This window comes from Mercenaria mercenaria, chromosome 2 (genome assembly GCF_021730395.1).
Source record: "Mercenaria mercenaria strain notata chromosome 2, MADL_Memer_1, whole genome shotgun sequence".
NCBI classification, from domain to species: Eukaryota; Metazoa; Mollusca; class Bivalvia; order Venerida; family Veneridae; genus Mercenaria; species Mercenaria mercenaria.
Window position 1 is genome coordinate 48,298,056 of NC_069362.1, and position 20,281 is coordinate 48,318,336.

At 33.3% G+C, this 20,281-nt stretch overlaps 1 long non-coding RNA gene across 1 annotated transcript; it reads left to right on the top strand.

Annotated features, from left to right (window-relative positions):
- The first annotated feature begins 393 nt into the window (after nucleotides 1-393).
- Nucleotides 394-4,420, top strand: LOC128555102 (uncharacterized). Its single transcript, XR_008369791.1, has 3 exons — nucleotides 394-640; nucleotides 1,253-1,420; nucleotides 1,942-4,420. It is a non-coding gene; the product is annotated as an uncharacterized LOC128555102 (long non-coding RNA).
- The last annotated feature ends 15,861 nt before the right edge of the window (nucleotides 4,421-20,281 follow it).

Below are 20,281 nucleotides of genomic sequence, written 5' to 3' on the forward strand. Positions count from 1 at the left end.
TTGATTACCTGACACATAGAAAACCCCTATAGGATAGAAATTTGGATAGGCTAGGCGTCCTGTTACCGGTTGGCTAGAACACCGGCTAGGTTTCTGGTTACCGGATGTCTAGACACTTCCATTTATAAAATGGTAACTGTTTTTGCTGAGGGTCTCATAAGTCATGTTAATTCTGTCTGGTGACTACTCCTCTCTTTTTCTATTATTGTTGATCTATTATAGTTGATTCAGAATGTTTTGTAACAGGATGATTTTTTTTGGGATAGTGGGAATTTATGCCATATAACATGTATAATGAAAATCTTTTTAATTTGAAATTTTTGAGCCTTGCTGTGTGTAAAACAATTTATGATCCTGTAAAAAATAGTTTCATAGTATAATACCTTTTATAGTATTTTGTGGTAAGTTAATGAAACCTTTCACAATCACATTATTAATTTAGTATTCATGAAGTTTTTGATTTTAGTGATGTTTACAGTACATGTAATGTATCTTCTTTCAGATGATATTCCTTGTTCCTTTGATGGTTCATTCCACTATACAGCTAGTTCATATACCATACAACAGCCAGGAAATTGACCTGTTTACTTTAAGATCCCAAGAAAAAGTAACATATTTTGGATGTGCTTTGAGGAATCAGGTAAGTAACATGCAGCTAATGGCTCTTATTAAAATTTTAATGCAATATATTATTTATTTATACCTCTGTCTAGGTTTTGTTGGAGTCAATTCAAAATAAGTCTACTTCTACACTAATGATTTTTACAATGTATGTACATGTACTATGACTATTAAATGGCTTAAACTGACAAAACTGGCATTATTGAAATTTAGTTTCAACAATCTGGTTTTGATGAGGATCAGTTGGTGTAAAGTCTTCATTACATTGGCTATTAGCCTGAGAAAAGTCTGTGGCACTCAATAAGTACATGGATGATTTGAATGCTGAACACAACATGTACATACATGTGTATAAGTTGATATCTCATTAACTTGTAGAATATAGTTCTAAATAATAGGAATTTTAATTAAGTATTCAAAGTAAATCAATTAATTGTAATTTAATTTAATTGTAATGTGATTATTTTCAAATTTAATTAACCCATTCTTGACTTAGACATTGTGATGTGATTGAATTTTTTTACCGGTTTTATTGCACCAAGAATATAGATTAGAATGAAGACTGTAAAGGTTCCTGAGATACATGAAGATAACAGATACTTTTACCAAAGACTTTTAAGTTTTTTTTCAGGAATGCAAGTGTTTCCTCTTGTTTATGAAGCAACTCAGTTGGTTAAGGGGCAGACAACTTGTGAGCATGGTACATCACTACCTGTATTGGTATTCCATTTTGACAATGTTACTAGCTAGAATAGAAATAACATCTTGCTGTGGTACAGTCTGTGGAGACTTTTACTAGGTAACAACCATTTTTGATAGCTGTTGAAACAGTGTATACTTTTAACCCTTAGGCTGCATGTGGCAGCTATGTCTGTCTTTGCAACCAGTGCAGATCAAGATCAACCTGCACATCTGTGCAGTCTGATCATGATCTGCAGTGTTTGATACTTTGCAAATTTTCTATGAGAACCCCATATAAGCTATAAATGGTACTGTCTCTATTTAAAGATGGAGTAGTCAATTTTACAAATTTAGCAGGTTAAGGGTTAACCCAATAAATGCAAAAAATGTTTTTTAGAACATCCTATTTGCAGTAATCAAAATCTACAAACAAAGTACATTTTATATACTGACAGCACGCTGTTGCCAGTCTGTTTGTCAATATTTTAGAGCATTGGTTGTAAGAAGTTAAAGAACCATCTATTATCAAATAGTGATAACTCTGCTTTTATTAAATAAAGAGACTCCTAGGTTAATTATTTAAAATAATATGGTTAATTATTTAAAATACATTTAATTTGTTTTACTTATTTGTTACAGGATATCACAGATCGATTGAATATTCAACAATGATCACAGACCATGCAAAGTTTGAATCTGTCTTGCACTTTTGAATTTAGAAGAATCTGTGGAGGAGGTTGAATGCTGAGACCTTTAATAATACATGATATTGCTGACACAGTGTGTCAGTCATGAAAGAAAGGCCATAACACTGCACAGTTGGTCAACAATGATTTAAATCCTGTCACATTCTACCAGTGAAGAAATATCTTATCACAATATTTTAAACTTTTGAAGAAGATAACCCAGTATTACCACTTTATCATGTCTGCAGAAACACCTGGATTGTTAGTGTTAAAAGTGACAGTCCAGTTAACTTACTAAAATCTACTCCCCCTTGCCAAACGATATTATTGACATGGAATGACACAAGCCTGATAATGGTACCTGTATGGACTCGTAAGAGAATAGTATTTGTCTGAAAAGTCAAAGGATTCTGTTTGTCCCAAACCACTTCAACTGAAAACTGAAATTGTGATTGGCGAGGATTTTTCTGAGAACTGAAAAAAAGAAGTGAATGTAAAAGATAGAAATTGTTGTTGAATTCAAACGTTTTAATACACAACACTTTAGCCTGTTTTGCTGTTCATATAGATGTGTTTAGCTGTTAAGGTTAAACATCAAGTAAAGGTTGTAGTTTCAGTTACCAACATGAATTGGCTGGAAATAAATATCTACTTTTCATCAGAGTTTGTAGCAGTGTAACCTTCATCAAAAGTTAAGCTGTTGTGTTAATTATTAAAGTATTTTTAGAAAAAGGAATTTAGTATGTATGTTGCCATGGTAACATAATTCAAATTATATTTCATTGAAATTTATGGATTTGTATTTCAATAAGGGATCTACAGTATATAATGTAATGGTAAAAGAATGTTCACTTTTTTGTATTGTCAGTTATAACTAGCCAGTGAAAAAACAGATAATGAGGAAAGAGTTGACTGAAATGTTTATTCTTACATAACTACTTTTGTTACAGAACATGGCTGTTTTAAGTTTTTATGTGAAATTTTCAGATTTCTTTCCTGAATACCTATACTTTCAAATATTTAACTTATTAGAAATACTATTTTAAGATAAGCTCTTGCTGTTAAGTATTATTGTAGGAAAAGGAAATTTAAAACATATGGCGCCATGGTAACACAATTTTCCTAGAAAATATGGAAAAATTTTAATTAGCTGTACTTTCTAGTATTCTACTTTAAAATAAGCATAAACAATAAAAAAATCAATAGTAATATATGTTTCATTTACTTCAAAATAGTTATATATTACCAGCAGGTAAAAGGCAAGTTATGAAGAAACAATGACAGAAATGTCTTATTCTTATAGTTATTACTCATGTTACAAACACTGTCATTAAACAAAACATTTTAACTTTTTAACATGAAATCTTGAGATAATATTTTTGAATACATACCACTTTATAATATTCAAGTTATCTGAAACACTTCCAAATTTAGCTCTGTTTTAAAGTACTATTGTAGAAAACAGAATCAAATGCATATGTTGCCATGGTAACATAATTTAATAATATTTTTATAGAAAATGTGAAGGACTTTAGCCAGCTAGATCTTTGCACTTTTAGTGAATATCTAAATATTCTTTGTAAAAGAAGATTCATTTATTTAAAAACAGCCAGTGATTACCAATAAGTGAAAACACAAACAGAAGAAACAACGACTGAAATAGTTTATTCTTGTGGTTATTACCCGTGTTACGAAATCTGTCATAAACCAAACATTTTATATCTTTTCACATATAATTTTCAAATTTTACTTTCAAATACATATACTTCATTATATTCAACTTACAAGAAACATTATTTTAAATTAAGCTTTTATTTTTAAGTACTATTGTAGAAAAAGCAATTTATTGCATATGTTGCCATGGTAACGCAATTTGAATAATGCTTTCATAGAAAATATGAAAGATTTAAATTAGCTGTATTTTTCTGTTTTAAGTAAGCATCACAAAAATAAAATCTCATAGTAATAGAAGGTTCTTTTTTTCCAAAGTAGTCATTTATTATCACCATGTAAAAGACAAGTTATGAAGAAACAATGACAAATCTGTCTTATTCTTATGGTTATTACCCATGTTACAAAAACTGTCATAAAACCAAACATTCTTAATATTTTCATGGGAAATTTTCAGTTTATTTTTGTAAATACATATGCCTTAAAATATTTTACTTTTTAAAATCCTTATTTCAAGCTAACATGTTTTTTTTTTAAGTTTTATCATAGAAAAGGGATTTTAATGTATTTGTTGCCATGGTAACACAATTTTAGAAATATTTTTATAGAAATTGTTGTAGATTTTAATTGATTATCATTTTCTGTATTAAGAATGGGATCTTACTTATATCATGCAATTGTAACAAAAGATAAATTTATTTCAGAATTGTTAACCATTACCAGTATGTGAGAAATAAACTAGAAAGAAAGGATAACTGAAATGTACTGTTTTTATTTTTAATATCTATGTTACAAAATCTGTCATAAAATTGACAATTTTGAAGATTTTCATCTGAAATTTTCAGGATTTATTTCTGAATGAATATACTTTCTAAATACGCAAAAACCTGAAATTGTCAAAATTCCTCATCTGGACCCATTTTCTCAGTCATGGTCACATTTTAGGAATGTTGTAAAACATGAACTGAGATGTATAAAATATTATAAAATGACACTCCACAACAATGCGCTACTCCTGATTTTAGTATATTAAAAACTGTTTTGTCAGTCAAAAACAAGAAAGAATGCTAAATAAAATAATTATTCAGATAAATAATCTGTTCTATTTTTTTTTTCAAATAAGCTTGATTTATTCACACGAAACCTTTTTATATCAAATTTATAATCCCATGTTCAATTTTAAGAAAACCAGCACTCACTTGTAAGATAGCTTAACGAGGCTAAACTGAATGTTCACGTAGGGCCGTGGGTTCGAGTCCCACACGTGGAACTTTTTTGTACCCATTTTATATTTTTTTCCTAACAAAATGATCATTATGTAATAGTAGTTGGTAAGATCTAGCGTTTAAATCATTAACTGATCCATTAACACTTTGGTAAGGCTACTAAAACACATAAAGTTCGTTAAAATAGCTCGATCCGGAAATGTGTCAAGACTGTTAAAATATGTATTCACTACCATAAAGTATGTATGCACTACAAGTAACAAACTTTCAACTTTAACTCACTTTTGGCAGAACTGTGGATTTTTAGGGGCCTAGCTGCCGTTACGCAAATACACAAGTGCGTACAGTTCATCAGGAAATTGACGTACTAGTACATTTCCCCACTCCACCTCATGGCACAATTTCGTGCCACATTTCTACGTTCATAACCGGCACGTGCCAGGAAATAAACAGATAACAGTCAATTCATGAAAAACCTTTAAAGACAGGAATTAGTAGGGCTACGGGGTTAGGATGGGGAAAGTGGTGGGGGTCATACTGTTACACAAAAGTGAAACAGCTCTTTTAAAACCTTGCTTGTTCGTACAATTCAAATCGGCCCAGCTATGCTCCGGGTTTTTATGAAATCCGTACAACAAATGTTAAACTTTCATTTTAACTTTTAAATTTAACTATAAAAACTTAGAATGTTTTCAAGTTCAAGTCTGGTTCAGATTGGATCTCCAGCTCGTGTTATATCATGACACATTTATAAGTGAATAATATAGCGAAAAAAAGGTGTCCAAGTGGGGTACTAGTCATTATGCCGTCAGACAAATGCACTTTTCCATTGAAGTGAATATATTAATAAAAATAAATCGGGATTGAAATAGCTGGGAAAATAATGAAAATATTAAGAATGGTTTAAATGTTACGGGAATTAGTAAGTATTGATTTATTTAACATGCAAGGCTCGGTCATAATGTTCCCGTACTACTATAGTTATTTTAACATCGTTTCAAATTCAGACTTCATTTTTACATATGTGACCATTTTTACATTTGGGGGTCCTACATGCGTGATCAAAGCTATTTCAGGAAGCAGAAATTAATTTCGTAATACTTGATGGAATTTCATGAAACGCGTCCTTTAAGATTTACACTGATCCTTTCGTGAAGCATATACTATTTAAAGATAGATTAAAACGTAGTAAATCTATAAATAAATATAACTAAGTTATGTACACGTATGTGTGATAAACTTTGTCTTCTATTCAATAAATATATTAGAATTTTGAGGGTGGAATCCCACTAACAGGATAGGCTAATTATGATCTTACAATGAAACATACTATATATACTCTAAGGTTTCCGTTTTAAGACCTACAACTATTTGTTAGCTCAGCTATCAAGATGGACTTTATGAATACAAGTTTGGTGTTTTCTGCGTCAATAAATATATTAGAATTTTGAGGGTGGAATCCCACTAACAGGATAGTCTAATTATGATCTTACAATGAAACAGTTCGGTGCCGGAATACTATATATATAGAGGTTTCCGTTTTAAGACCTACAACTATTTGTTAGCTCAGCGTATCAAGATGGACTTTATTGAATACAAATTTGGTGTTTTTTGCCTGATTTTGATGCTGCATTTTTATGTGTCTGGTAAATATTTATTTACATTTAATTTATTAAGAAATTTATCTGTCTAATACACCCCGTATAAGGAACTCGCACATATTCGATACTAGACTAACATTTCCCTAAAAATATTCTAAAATGTTTATATGTGATTAAAATGTCAATACTCGTACATTTGTAAAATTAATTTTTATATTATGAATTATTTCATCCACTGTGAATAATTGAAATCTACTCATAGCCCGGTACATGACGATGGACGATATATGATGAACCATGGACAGTCCCTTTAAAAATTGTTAATCGAAAAAGGCGGTATATTATTACAATGAAAACTCAGTTATTCTATTTTGATGGCAATCTGGAAATTATACGAGCATATCGGCTATATAGTGTAAACAAATCAAATAACAAAGTTTTTTTTTGTACTGTAGTGTGTAAATTGAACAATAAATATAGGTAAATATACCGCACATCGGGTTAATTCTGCGGGTTTTTATTTCTGCTTGTGAGCTTTCACAGCATCACATCAAACATAACAAGTGAGCTTTCACAGCTTCGCACAAAACACATCACGTGAGCTTTCACAGCGTCACATCAACATAACAAGTGAGCTTTCACAGCGTCACATCAATATAACAAGTGAGCTTTCACAGTGTCACATCAAAATAACAAGTGAGCTTTCACAGCGTCACATCAACATAACAAGTGAGCTTTCACAGCGTCACATCAAAATAAAAAGTGAGCTTTCACAGCGTCACATCTACATAACAAGTGAGCTTTCACAGCGTCACATCAACATAACAAGTGAGCTTTCACAGTTTCACAAAACAGTCTAATTCGCAACATCGTGCATATTGCCATCTCGTAACTAAATGAAGAAATGAACTTCGAAAATCGTTTATCTTATTAATAAATAACTCACTATACTAACACAATACAATACGTCTTCGGTGTACCTACAGACTATAATGGTACGCGTAATGAGTTAAGCCCTCCCGCAATTGTGAAACTTGTTGAGTAATTATGGCCACAGGGCACATCGATCCGTTTTTTTTTATTGAGTTTCCATTATAATCATTCAAAGTTATATGACGCCGACATTGGAACGCAAAGACGTCTTGCTAGGAACTAAAAGTGTGAAAATGTCATTTATCTGGCACAGTGTGCCAATACAACTTATCATAATAAACAAGTCAACGGCGAATTGTGTATTTTGACGTAAGTATCTAATATGAATAATTATGTATTTAATTAAACCTTTAGCATATGTTTATCAATACCTCTTCTGTTTAAGAAGCAAAGGCCGATGTAGAATGCAGTGGCAACTGTCATGAAACGGACGACGGTTGTAAAGATGGCTTCGGTGGATCAGACTGCTCCATAGAATGTGGCTCCAATTGCAAGACGTGTAGAGCAAATGAAAGGTGATTTAACATGTATTAAAGATGTATTTTTTTTTCCTTAGGGCAACTAGACCTATGTCTATGAAATATGTAACAAGGTGGTGTAACAGAATAAATGATGTTATAGTTAAGTCAGATTTAATTCGTCATATTAGTACATGTCTAGTAAATAAGTTTGAATAGTTCGGTTGGACTTTACCGGGAATAACGTGATTCAGGATTTAGTAGTAGTCGTATTCGAACCAGCGATCATGTCTAGTGTGAAACCAGAATCCAATAATTACAAGTTATATTGAATTAAAGACAAAAATGAATTAAGTTCCAGTTATAAAGTTTATCTAACCTGTGTCATGTAGAACTAAATTAATTAGATTAATTATTTTTTTAAAACTCATTAACAACCTTAATTGGTTAACTGTCGCGTAAACATCTAGGCGTCAATATACTGTTCCTGATATTTCTCTAAGGCATCAGTGGCCAATTAATTCAGGTCACAGACTTTAGAACACCTACCATCTACGGATGTGGGTTCGGGCCTCGGTCGGGGCGTTGAATTCATCATGTGAGGAAACAGTCCAATTGGCTTACGTATGGTCGGTGGTTCTACCAAGGTGCCCGCCCGTGATGAAATAATACACGGAGGGGTTCCTGGATTCTTTCTCCACCACCAAAAGCTGTAAAATGGTCATATGGCCTATAAATATGTCTGATATGCGATGTTAAACAACACAAAAATATCTGAAGATATATTTCTCTATAAATAGTGCAGATATGCGTCGTGACTTCTATTTCAAAACTACATATTGTATGTTATGAAGTAATCTATATTAAAGGTATTGATCAGAAGTCTTTTAAATTGATTAAAACGTAGTACATATTAATCAATACAAATAAGTTTTGCAATGTGGCATGAAAACATTAGATAACTTTATGTTATTCAATGTCACCAAGGCCAAATAATAAAGGCAATGAAAAATTAACTGATCGGTGAATTATAAATTATAAATTTTGTAACATTTATTTCGTTTTTCATTTTTAAATTGTGATGTGAACTGCAAACGAGAAGAATTACACATTATCATTTTAGTATGGTTCCTGATATATAATATGTAAACTTCACCATGATTTATAGTCAAGATTACTTTCAAAGAAGAAAAAAGTATTTTCGACTTACCTTAATGTTGAGTTTGACTGATAGAAAACATCGCTTCCTATTCAGGACAAAAAGAGAGTCGCAATGCGGATACTCCAAACAAGTAAACGTAAATCCTGTTTGGTTAGTTTTAAATGGCAGAGCGCAATGTGAGTCGGAAATGAACGTACGTTTATTCAATTTGCTAGGACAATATGACTTCATCAACAATTCCTCTTAAATCCAAATTCAAAATACACAAGAAACTAACTTATATCAACATTATAGTAAATACAAAGAAACAGTAATTGAAATCAAGCCCTAATTGTGTTTATCTGAGCAGAAAATATCCATAAGCATTGAAAATGAGTTTTATTGTTTATTACGCGTTTATTTATTGTCATACTGTATCCATGTTATTGTAATTATGATATTATTAAAACTAGTATTGAAACTGCTGTATCTCTAAATGTATCTTAATAGTATATTATTCAGGTTTGTTTTCTTTACTATGCTTATTGAAATACGGCTTGTACTTTACAAGTAAATACAAACAAGCTGAATTAATATGTATACTGTACTTTTTGTATTACATGTTGCCGGACTATTTTCATTTATTAGGCATGAGTTGACAAAGGTCTATAAATAGCGCACAAAAAATACTCAGTTCTGTTTTAACATCGATAAACTGTTAATGATTTCGATCGATAACTAAGCAACATGCAACAAATTAGAAGAATACTAGTATCATAAAAGGGTCATTGTAACTGTTACAGTAGATAGGTTTGGGATTTTGCATTCGGCTTTCGTTGATTTTGTCAGGTCGGATCACAATCAGCGCTTCGAGCCATCCAACCCGGCATTATTATTATTAACCGAATACAACATCCCATATCAAGCTACTATTATTATAATAACCCTCTTTTATGTATTTAATGTTGTTTGTTTTTATACTTGATTATGATTACCATTGGTATCTTGCAGGCGGAAATATAACGAATAATATTTAGAGAATATTTTGTAAAATATACAATTTACGTCTTGCTATTTCAGGATGTCAGTGGTTTGTATTGAATGTATGGGTGATTTCTTCCTTGATAGAGGCATGTGCATGCCATGTAGTAGATCATGTGCAAATCGATGGGTCAGTGCAACACGGTCGTAACTCATTTTTTGAAAACTTTACAGGAGAAGCAAAAAACATTTTTGTATTCAAATGATGTAATGAAAAACAATACAATCTATATTATTTTTATCAAATAACAATAATAACTACAATACTATGGGAAAAAATGTCAAAAAAATGTTCACTGAGGAGTTATTTGAAAGTTTTCCAGTTACGACTATGTTGCGCTGAAATGTGTGGAAATTTTATCAAAAACTTAGTGCAACAAGGTCGTAACTAAATGATAACAAATAATTTATTGGAGATAATTCATAACAGAGATGTTTATTCAAAAGACTATTAATTCAATATTTTTAAGCATATCCATTTATCTTTTTCTGTACTTTCATTGACTTGTTTTACTCGCAAAAATGTCCAAAAAAAATCATATAATATGTAGAAATAAAAATGTACTTCCAAGATATTTGCATATTTTACTGAATGTAGGCACTGAGAGTTTTAATATTCAAAGTTATTTCAGTATTTTACAGTAAATGGACATAATATAAGAGCTTGACTGATCAAAGGTACTTGAATATTTTACTGAATATAGGCACTGGGAGCCTTTATGGTCAAACTTATTTCATTATTTTACAGTAAATGGACAATAGAAGCTTGACTGGTCCAAAATATTTACATATTTTACTGAATATAGGCTCTGAGAGCTTTATGGTCAAAGTTATTTCAGTATTTTACAGTAAATGGACAATAAGTGCTTGACTGGTCCAAGGTACTTGAATATTTTACAGTATGTAGACACTGAGTGTCTTTAAAGTACAAGATATTTGCATATTTTATAGAATATAGGCATTATGAGCCTTTAAGGTCTAAGGTATTTGAATATGTCTGTGTTTAGTTATATTAGATTTTCATCAAGAAATATGCACCGGTTCTGCAGCATGAATAACGCATGCCCCAGGAGCAAAATACTATTCTGCAAAAAAAACAAAACATGTGCATGCTTCTTGATACAAGTCTAAATGTCTTTTTATTACATAAAAATCTACACTTAAACAATTATCAATGGTATAAATTTGTTCTTTAGCTTGAGTAAAACTGAAAATGTTATAATTAAAGAACATGATAAACACAACAACACAGTCACAATGAAACTAACATAAAAAAAATGCCATACACCTGATGTAAAATTTGAAAGTCAGTATGGTCTGTTCCTGGAAAATTTTGTATTATATGTATGAAGTGGCAGCCTCTGATGCATATTTTTTGTCTAAATTTTCAGGTATTTAGAGGGTCCCCACTTCCTATTAGGTTGGTCAGGGAGGTCTCCCTCTGGAATATAGGTATAAAAATGGAAGCCTCTAGTGCCTTTTTGGGTCACAACTTTGAGGTACATGATGGGATACCACCCTCCTGTTAAGGGGGTCAGGTGGTTCTCTCCCTGGATTTTCTTTTTTAATATAGGTATGAAATGGTGGCCTCAGGTGCGATTGGGTTTAAATGTAAAGGTATAGAAGGGGTTCAGAGGGTTTCTCCCCTAGAAATATTTTAAACATAGTTATGAAATACTGGTTTCTTGTGCATTTTTGGGTCTGAATTTTGAGGTACAAGAGGTTAGCCTCCCTACTGTTAGTAAGACTCAAGTGAGGAAAGAGGGGAAGGGCTCTCCCCTGGAAATTTCTGTAATTTAGGTATGAAATGGTTGCCTCTTGTGCATTTCTGGGCCTAAATTTTGAAGTACAGGAGGGGAAAACGCCTTCCTGTTTGGTATAATACCTCCTTCCTATTTTGGGAGGGGGAATGTGTCTCCTCTGGAAGTTTTTGAAAATTAGGTATGAAACTAGAGCTGCTTTTGAGAACAGCACATGTCTCCCACAACTGCCAAGTCATCAGAATAGTAGTATGAGATCGGATGAGAAATGTTCAAGCGTAAACCCTTCTCCCTATATATTCTTAATTCCCAATCAGACTTCCAGTTCTTTGATTATCAAAAACAACCCAATCAGACTTTCAGAGCTTTGATACAACCTAATCAGACTTCCAGAACTTTGATTATCAAATACAATCCAATCAGACTTTCAGTGCTTTGTTATCAAAAACCAATGTTTCAAGGGCCGTACTTCCAAAGTGCCTGGGTTGATTTGGCTAGTTATCAAACTTGGATGAGGACTTATTGGCAAACACATTTTTTCAAGTTTGGGGAAAATTGGATGAGAACTGTTCGACTTAAGAGTGTGGACAAGATTTGTGATAGACAGATGGATGGACAGACAGGAGTTAATCAATATGTCTCCCACCACACAGTGGTGTGGGAGACATAATAATGGCCTCTAGTGCATTTGCATCGGTCTATATGTTGAGGTATAGAGGGGATACTTCCCTCCTGTTATGGGCTCGGGAGCATCTCCCCTCCCGGAAATTTTGAAATGCAGGCATGATAATGGTGGCCTCTGGTGCAGTTTTGGGTCTATATATTGAGAAAATATTATTTTGTTTGCATGCAACTTCGATGAGTTTAAGTCACTGTGGGGTGGGGGATATAGGGGGAGCATGGGCTCTCTTGGCCATGGCCCTTGATCAGCCAGGCCTTTATGTTGGTGTTTTGCAACATAAAAATCAAGTAAATCATTCATTAAATTTAAATGTAAAATTATTAATGCTGATCATTTATGTTTTAGTGGTTTAACGACTCATACAAATATTCGATATACTTAACAAAATCTTCTGTATATCCAAATAAAACTTATCGGAAAACGAGCTTTACAAGCAGAAGTCCTGCTTCACTTATAGCACAGAAAAATTTCCACCTTTAATACCATTTTGTATTTTACACAGTTCATGGAAATATGCATACAGAAGTAAAATGTTCATTGTTATCCTTTCACAGTTTTACATGAAACTTGCATAAAGGAAAGTTTATTTAATAATTACAAGTATAAAAAGCATAGCTGTCAAGGCTCCACAAAGGCCACGAGTGTGATCGGGGTTCAAAGGGAAGGTTTTCCCTGGTGGGGGTCTAGAGGGCGATGATCCCTAAAAGCCGGAAACGCCCTCACATGGAAAATATAGATTTTTAACACAAAATATATCTGGTTTTGAATAGCTCCCTCCGTGTTTACTTTTTGTGACGTTTATTCATGCGGTAGAAATAACACATTGCACCGGTGAATGTAAAAGCTGTATTATACGGTATGGAAACACCGTGTCAATGTTGCCTCGCATGTTTGATTCAGTATTATTATAAATTTTCTACGAAAAAAAACAACAATTGATTTCTTTATTTCTTTAAAATGCGTGTGACCTTGAATAGAAGGCGTGTGAGCGTGATCTAGGGCCGAAATGCGTGTGTCTTGACAGGTTTGAAAAAGGTGCATTTTTTCCTCTTAAAATGAAGTCAATACATTATGAAAAGGGCTTCTGATGCTAAAAACTGCTGAATTTGGAAGAGGTTTTGCTGAGAAATAGTTAACAGAGTATTTTTTTAACAGAGTAACCTTTTTAATGTTTTGGTAAAATTCTAAACATGTTGGTCAATAAATTCTTAACATCACTTTGCATTGATAAAATATGAAATATGGTAATAATATTAATTTTGTAGTATAAATACCTTTTCTAAGTTGTTTAAAAACAAAAATCATCCTTATTTATCATTTAACTATTGTAATATGTTACACTTTGTGAGTTACAACCATGTTGCACAGAAATTTCAAAGTGAAATAGCATATTTACTGTGTGCAACAAAGACGTATGTTGAGTTACGACCATGTTGCACTGACTGAAAGTGTCTTCCTGAGATACAACCTTTTGACAATTTTACTTTTTTCACTTTTATTTTAAGAATGTGATTTAGATATTTTAACAAGTGATGTATTTCTGTTAAATAAGGCAAATTATGTAAAAAAGTGTATTTGGTAAAAAAATCAAGTTACGACCATGTTGCACTGACCCATCGAAATGGTACATGTAGAGCTAGTGACGGATACTGTGAGTTTGGTTGTGAAGCTGGTTACTATGGAAACACATGTGCAGAAAAATGTAGCAACAATTGCAAAGACAGAATATGCAGAGCTGATAATGGTTATTGTTTTTAAAATACTTTGTTAAAAATATTGAAAAAAGAAAATTATCTAAATGTTAATAGTTGAGCAAAAAGAAGAACGGGGCACTTTTTGTACAATGTTGCATATATTTGAATGCAATTGTTCAAATAAAAATGTTCTTCATATTCACTGAGATGATTTAGAAAACACAACGCAAAAGTCTTTAGAAGTGAACTAACAAAGCCCGAACATTTTCAAGAAATTGATTTCTATATATAAAACTACTACAATTTGAAATGACGAATGCGCTCCTAAACTTACAACTTGATTGATATTACCTTAGAAAATGTTTAATTGTTGATAAGTGCTTTTTTAATGCTTAAGGTTAATTAAACCGTCTTCTTGCTACCATTGTATAATTCTATTTATTCACGTTACAAAATTTGTCTAAACTAGGTGCATGTATCAGTGGATGTTCATTATCAGTTTTACATGGACCACATTGTTCAAAGGAATGTAATCAAGGTTGTATAAACAGAGAATGTGTCCAAAATGGTGTTTGTTTACGCGGTTGTTACAATCACGCATGGACACCTGATTGCAGTATGAGATGTAGTGGCAAATGCAATGAGCCGCCTGATCACTATACACGTATTTGTGATGTGACTTCTGGTGAGTGTTTATACGGATGCGTCAACGACACATATTGGGGCGGTAATTGTACAAGTATTTGCAACACAGAATGCCAAGGTCAGAAATGTGAGTTCAAGACTGGAGAATGTACACATGGTTTCATTGAAGGTAATAAAAATCGTAACTGAACAGAAAAAATTAAGCGATTCAATAATATATTTGATCATTTGATCGGAATGGTAATTAAATTATAATATCAATTCAACTTCAAATTATTATCCTATAAAACTGCTAGCTAGATCTTAAAAAGTTCATTAAAAATTTTCTTGGCTGACCCTTTACCAAGTTGTTTCAAATCATTTTGTTCCGTTAAGAAAATAGCCACTAGGTGTTGCAGCTAGCTTTCCCTTTATGGTTGCGAACGTAAATCGGATATGAAAATAATATGCAAGACGTTCAATACTATTGTTCTACTTCAGACATCGACGTGCACGTATATATTATGAAACATTTTCAAGAGATTAGTTCATTTCGATACATAATTAATAAACAATGTAATATTTATTTACTTTCAGAAGTTTCTGCTTTGCAATTCATTGCATATGCTGTTGCAACCACCATCGCTTTTTGCATCATTATATCGTTCCCTTGGTGTATCATTTATGCGCTAATGTCTTGTTCTGAACAGAAGAAATAAAACTTGAACATTGATTCTTTACGAGGGATGCAAGGAACAAATCTGAACCTCTCAATGAGCAACCAGAATTATATAAGACAATGTTTTAGCATTCATTCTGAAAAAAATGTAATATTTTTACAGCAGAAAACCCATACAGGCTTATTTCATTGAAACAAAGCACATCTTCTGTAATGCATAAATAATTTGCATAAGTCTGTATACCATGTCTCTGAAAATTGTTTGGTAGAATAAACTTTTCTGTAAGAATATACTCCACGTACAAGCATTCGCTGTACGGAGTAAGTGTTAAATGTTATATTCTTTATGTGATCTAGTTTAGTCTAAGAACATCTTTTGGGCGGTTCCGGTCATAAGAACTGTGAATTGAAGTGATATTTCTTTGAAGTATTGACTTGTGACATCAAAACTACTTCTACTGTACTGACAATTTTGAAGATATATCTTTTCACCTGTTTGAATTTGCCACGTGAAAATCGTGAAAGTTGTGATTAGAGACCTCCCCCGCACGAAATATTTTACAACTATACTGAGCATAAAAAGTTTGAAACCAGTACATAACGAACAATAACAAACAAGCAATAAAAACAACATGAACAACTTGAACAGTTCCACGTCTGCAAGACCTATATCGGTACATAAAAAAAGAGAACTATCTTCGCCTCTTGATGATGCTGAACAAAAAAAGTCTAAAACATGTGAACCGCAACATATTGTGTTGTCAAGTGAGGACATTATAGCAATAAGCAACGCTCTAAAGGGTACTCTTCGTGAGGAATTTAAATTAGAGCAGCAAAACCAAGTTCAGGCTATTGTTAATGGTGTTTTGGCTGGCCTGAACGCTAAAATCCAAAATCTCGAAACCGAAAATGCGGTATTACATGCACGTGTTGATCAGCTTGAACAGAAAGCTGATGACGCCGAGCAAAATAGCCGTAGGAACTGCCTGCGAATCAGAGGTGTTCCCGAAGAGGGACTATCCATTATAACAGAGTCCATGCAAGGGAAACCCGAGGCTACCAACGATGAGTTGTCATCGGAGAACGGTGATGACGTCACTGTCCAAAATAAAGTTGAGTCGACTGATAGCAAAGTCAGACAACTTGCATCTGTTATGGAAGTAAACTTTGAGACGTCAGATATAGATCGATCTCATCGAATTGGTCAAAAGACCCCCGGCAAACCCAGGGATATAATAGTCAAATTCGTCTCGTATAGAGCCAGAAACGCATTCTACAGAGCGAGGTTTAACCTTAGGTCTTGCGGATTCCCTGGTGTTTTCATCAATGAAGACTTGACGAAAGCACGGTCCTCCCTTTTCTACAAGGCTAGGCAACTGCTTAGAGATCCCTTTCTTGCGGGCGCATGGACCTATGACGGTGCGGTCGTTGTGAAGGACGCTAATCGCAAAATCTATAGAGTAAATTCGGAGGCCGAATTAATGAAGATAAAAAGTCCAACGCCTATTCGTTGGGGTTGATCAATAGATATTGACTACCAATTATAGCACTGTTTGTTTTGTTGAACAGTATACAGTTATACTAAGTTTTACGCATGATGGAATGAACGATCAATGATTTTACCTGTATGACATGATATCTGTTATTTACTGCACACAACCAGACACAGGTGGACATTGCCTATACTTTGATGCACTTAGTTTAATTTTCAAACACAAACATAGAGCGAAATTTATTTATTGGTGTATTATTTTAACATAAATATGTGTACTTGGCCCAGGCTGATCATGAAATCTATATAATGATCAAGTTTTTATCAATTATCAGTGGAACGGTTATAACTTGATTAGCGTGAATTATTTTTCATGCTATTACATAACCACACACGTTTGATCGGTATAAAATGACCGTGTTGTTACTTTAGAATGAGCACAGTATTGTCAGATTGTGAAGTCGCAAGGGAAACAACCACGATTCGCATTAATTTATCATGTGCAGTCCCTTGCGCACCTGCATAATTCTAACCTGAAACCTTTCCCAGAGTTCTTTATGTACTCTCAAGTTTTTAAACAGTTACTAGTAGTTGTTTGTCTTTAGTTGTTAGCTTAAAGACGCACATGTACATATGTATGTTAAGACTGTGTAAATATGAGTCCATGTTTTATCTTTGACATTGGTAAATATATTGTCACATATCATGCATACAGTTTAAATTTTGTAACATTTTGAACTGTGACTTAGGATTTTGATAAGTTATCATGTCTTTCAACCTACAGTTGTAAGTATAAAAAAAACTTTTATTTACGTACGTATATATATATATGTGTGTGTAAGTATGTATATATTTATGTATGTGTGTGAGTGTGTACGTACGTATATGCGTGCGTGCGTGCGTACGTATGTGCGAACGTGCGTGTGTGTGTTTGTGTGTGTGCGTGCATGTGTGTGCGTGCTTGCGTGCGTGTAATTATGGTCCAGGTAGTAACTGAAAAGTAGATTTGCACTTTGTTAAAAAAAATTCAGATCTCTAACATACAATACAACAATCGATTTATTTAAACATGCTCTATGCAATGTTTAACATTACTTGTTTAAACTATTCGTTGTTAAACCCCACATGTATACAATTCCTTTCAAAACTATTTGTATTACCATTGATTATGTGGTTCATGATTTGTTATACAGACTTTAACTAAGGTACTATTATCATGTTTCAGGGTTTTTAGCAACGACTTTACGAAAATTAATAATTTGTACATCTTCTTGGAAATATTCTTCAAAACAATATGGAATCATATACTTCGTTTATCTGAATAGGAGGTACTATTATCACGATTCAGGTCTTTTAGCAACGATGTTTACTGTAGCAAAACCGTTACGAAAATTAATAATTTGTATATATTCTTGGAAAATTCTTCAAAACAATACGGAATCATATACATGTACTTGGTTTGAATGCTCTTTATAGTTTCTAGCTAAATAATGCTTCACACGTTAGTTAACTTCATATTTCGCTTCTTCATTTTCCTATTATTGCACTCAACTTGCACTATGCATTTCCAATCTCTTTTTGTTTTGTACTTCCTGAATTCTCTAGTTTCTCGATTTCCCTCTACCATTTGTTTCGATTTTTTGGTTTGGATTTGTATGAACGGTAGGAACTTGACAATGTACAATCTGCGTGATTGCATGATCTTGGTTACGTGGTTCTTGATGTTCTTAACATCAGTAACATAATGAAAAACACTTCTTCCACACCGATCATGCAGTCTCATATATGCCCGTGGAAATTCACATTACTCTTACATGTCTCAATACTAATCTTTACGGTTTCAAACAGTTTCTTTACTTACTCCTTATACACTGAAGTACAGATTCAAGTTCGACATAGAATCAGCTACCCACACAAACGTGCCATTCCAGGGATCAAATGTACTCAAAACATTCTTCTAACCAAATCAATTCTTATATGTTTGGCAGTAATAGTGTGCAGTACATGGCTTATTTTCCTACTTGCTACGGCTGGAGATATCCATCCAAATCTCGGTCCGTCTTCATCACATTCTACCAGCTCTACATGCTCTTCTACATCGTCCATGTCTCATACATTATCCCAGCTCATGACAAGAGGTAACAGTCTGTCTGTGTTACATTACAATATACAAAGTTTATTAAACAAAATCGATATCTTGGGGACTGAATTTAACTCTTTTGACATCTTAGCATTCTCTGAAACATGGCTAAACTCAAACACCTCCAATGACGCTTTAAAGATTCCAAACTTTCACTTTCCAGAAAGAAAAGACAGAACCGGAGACAGTCACGGGGGAGTAATCGTATATCTAAAAAATACTCTGTATCACAAGCGTCGGCCTGACCTCGAGCTCAGAGGTCTAGAGTGCATTTGGGTAGAAGTAATGCCTTCCCACTCCAAACGAATTTTCTTCGGGGTCTTCTATCGTCCTCCAAATGCAGATATACATTACACTACCATGATTGAAGAATCTCTTAGATTGGCACTCGACACAAATATACCAGACATCATTGTAACTGGCGATTTTAATTTTAATCCCTCCAATCCGAACTTGTATCGCAAACTTCTTTCTATCTGCCAACAGTTCAATCTTGATCAACTCATTACTGAGCCAACCCACTTCACAGAGTTCTCTTCCTCTCTACTTGATCTTTTTCTCGTTTCGTGTAGTCACCGTGTTGTAACTTCTGGGGTCGGATAGCCAATACTTGACCAGAATCAACGATTTCATTGCCCTATCTATGCCCTTTTTGCTTTCTCCAAACCTCCAGCCAATACCTTCAGACGGCATGTATGGTTATACGATCGAGGTGATTACAACTCTTTAAGACGTGAAATCAGGAACACTAATTGGGATCTTCTAAAGGATGATAACATTAATATCTACACAATGTCATTCACTAACAAACTTCTTCAACTCTCAAAAGAATGTATTCCCACAAGAACCATCACTGTGAAACCAAATGACAATCCATGGATAACAACACATATAAAGAAACTAATTCGTAAACGTAAGAAATTATACCACAGAGCAAAGCGAACTCAAAATCCATCTCAGTGGCAAAAATTTCGACAAATCCGAAATGAAGTTATAACACTTATTCGCACTGCAAAACATGATCACTTCCACAAAATGGCAGAGTCGCTCAAATCAGAGTCTACTTCACAAAAGGACTGGTGGAAACTAATTAAACAGTTTTTATCCTCTAATGATAAACAAACAATACCTGCACTAAAACAACCTAACAC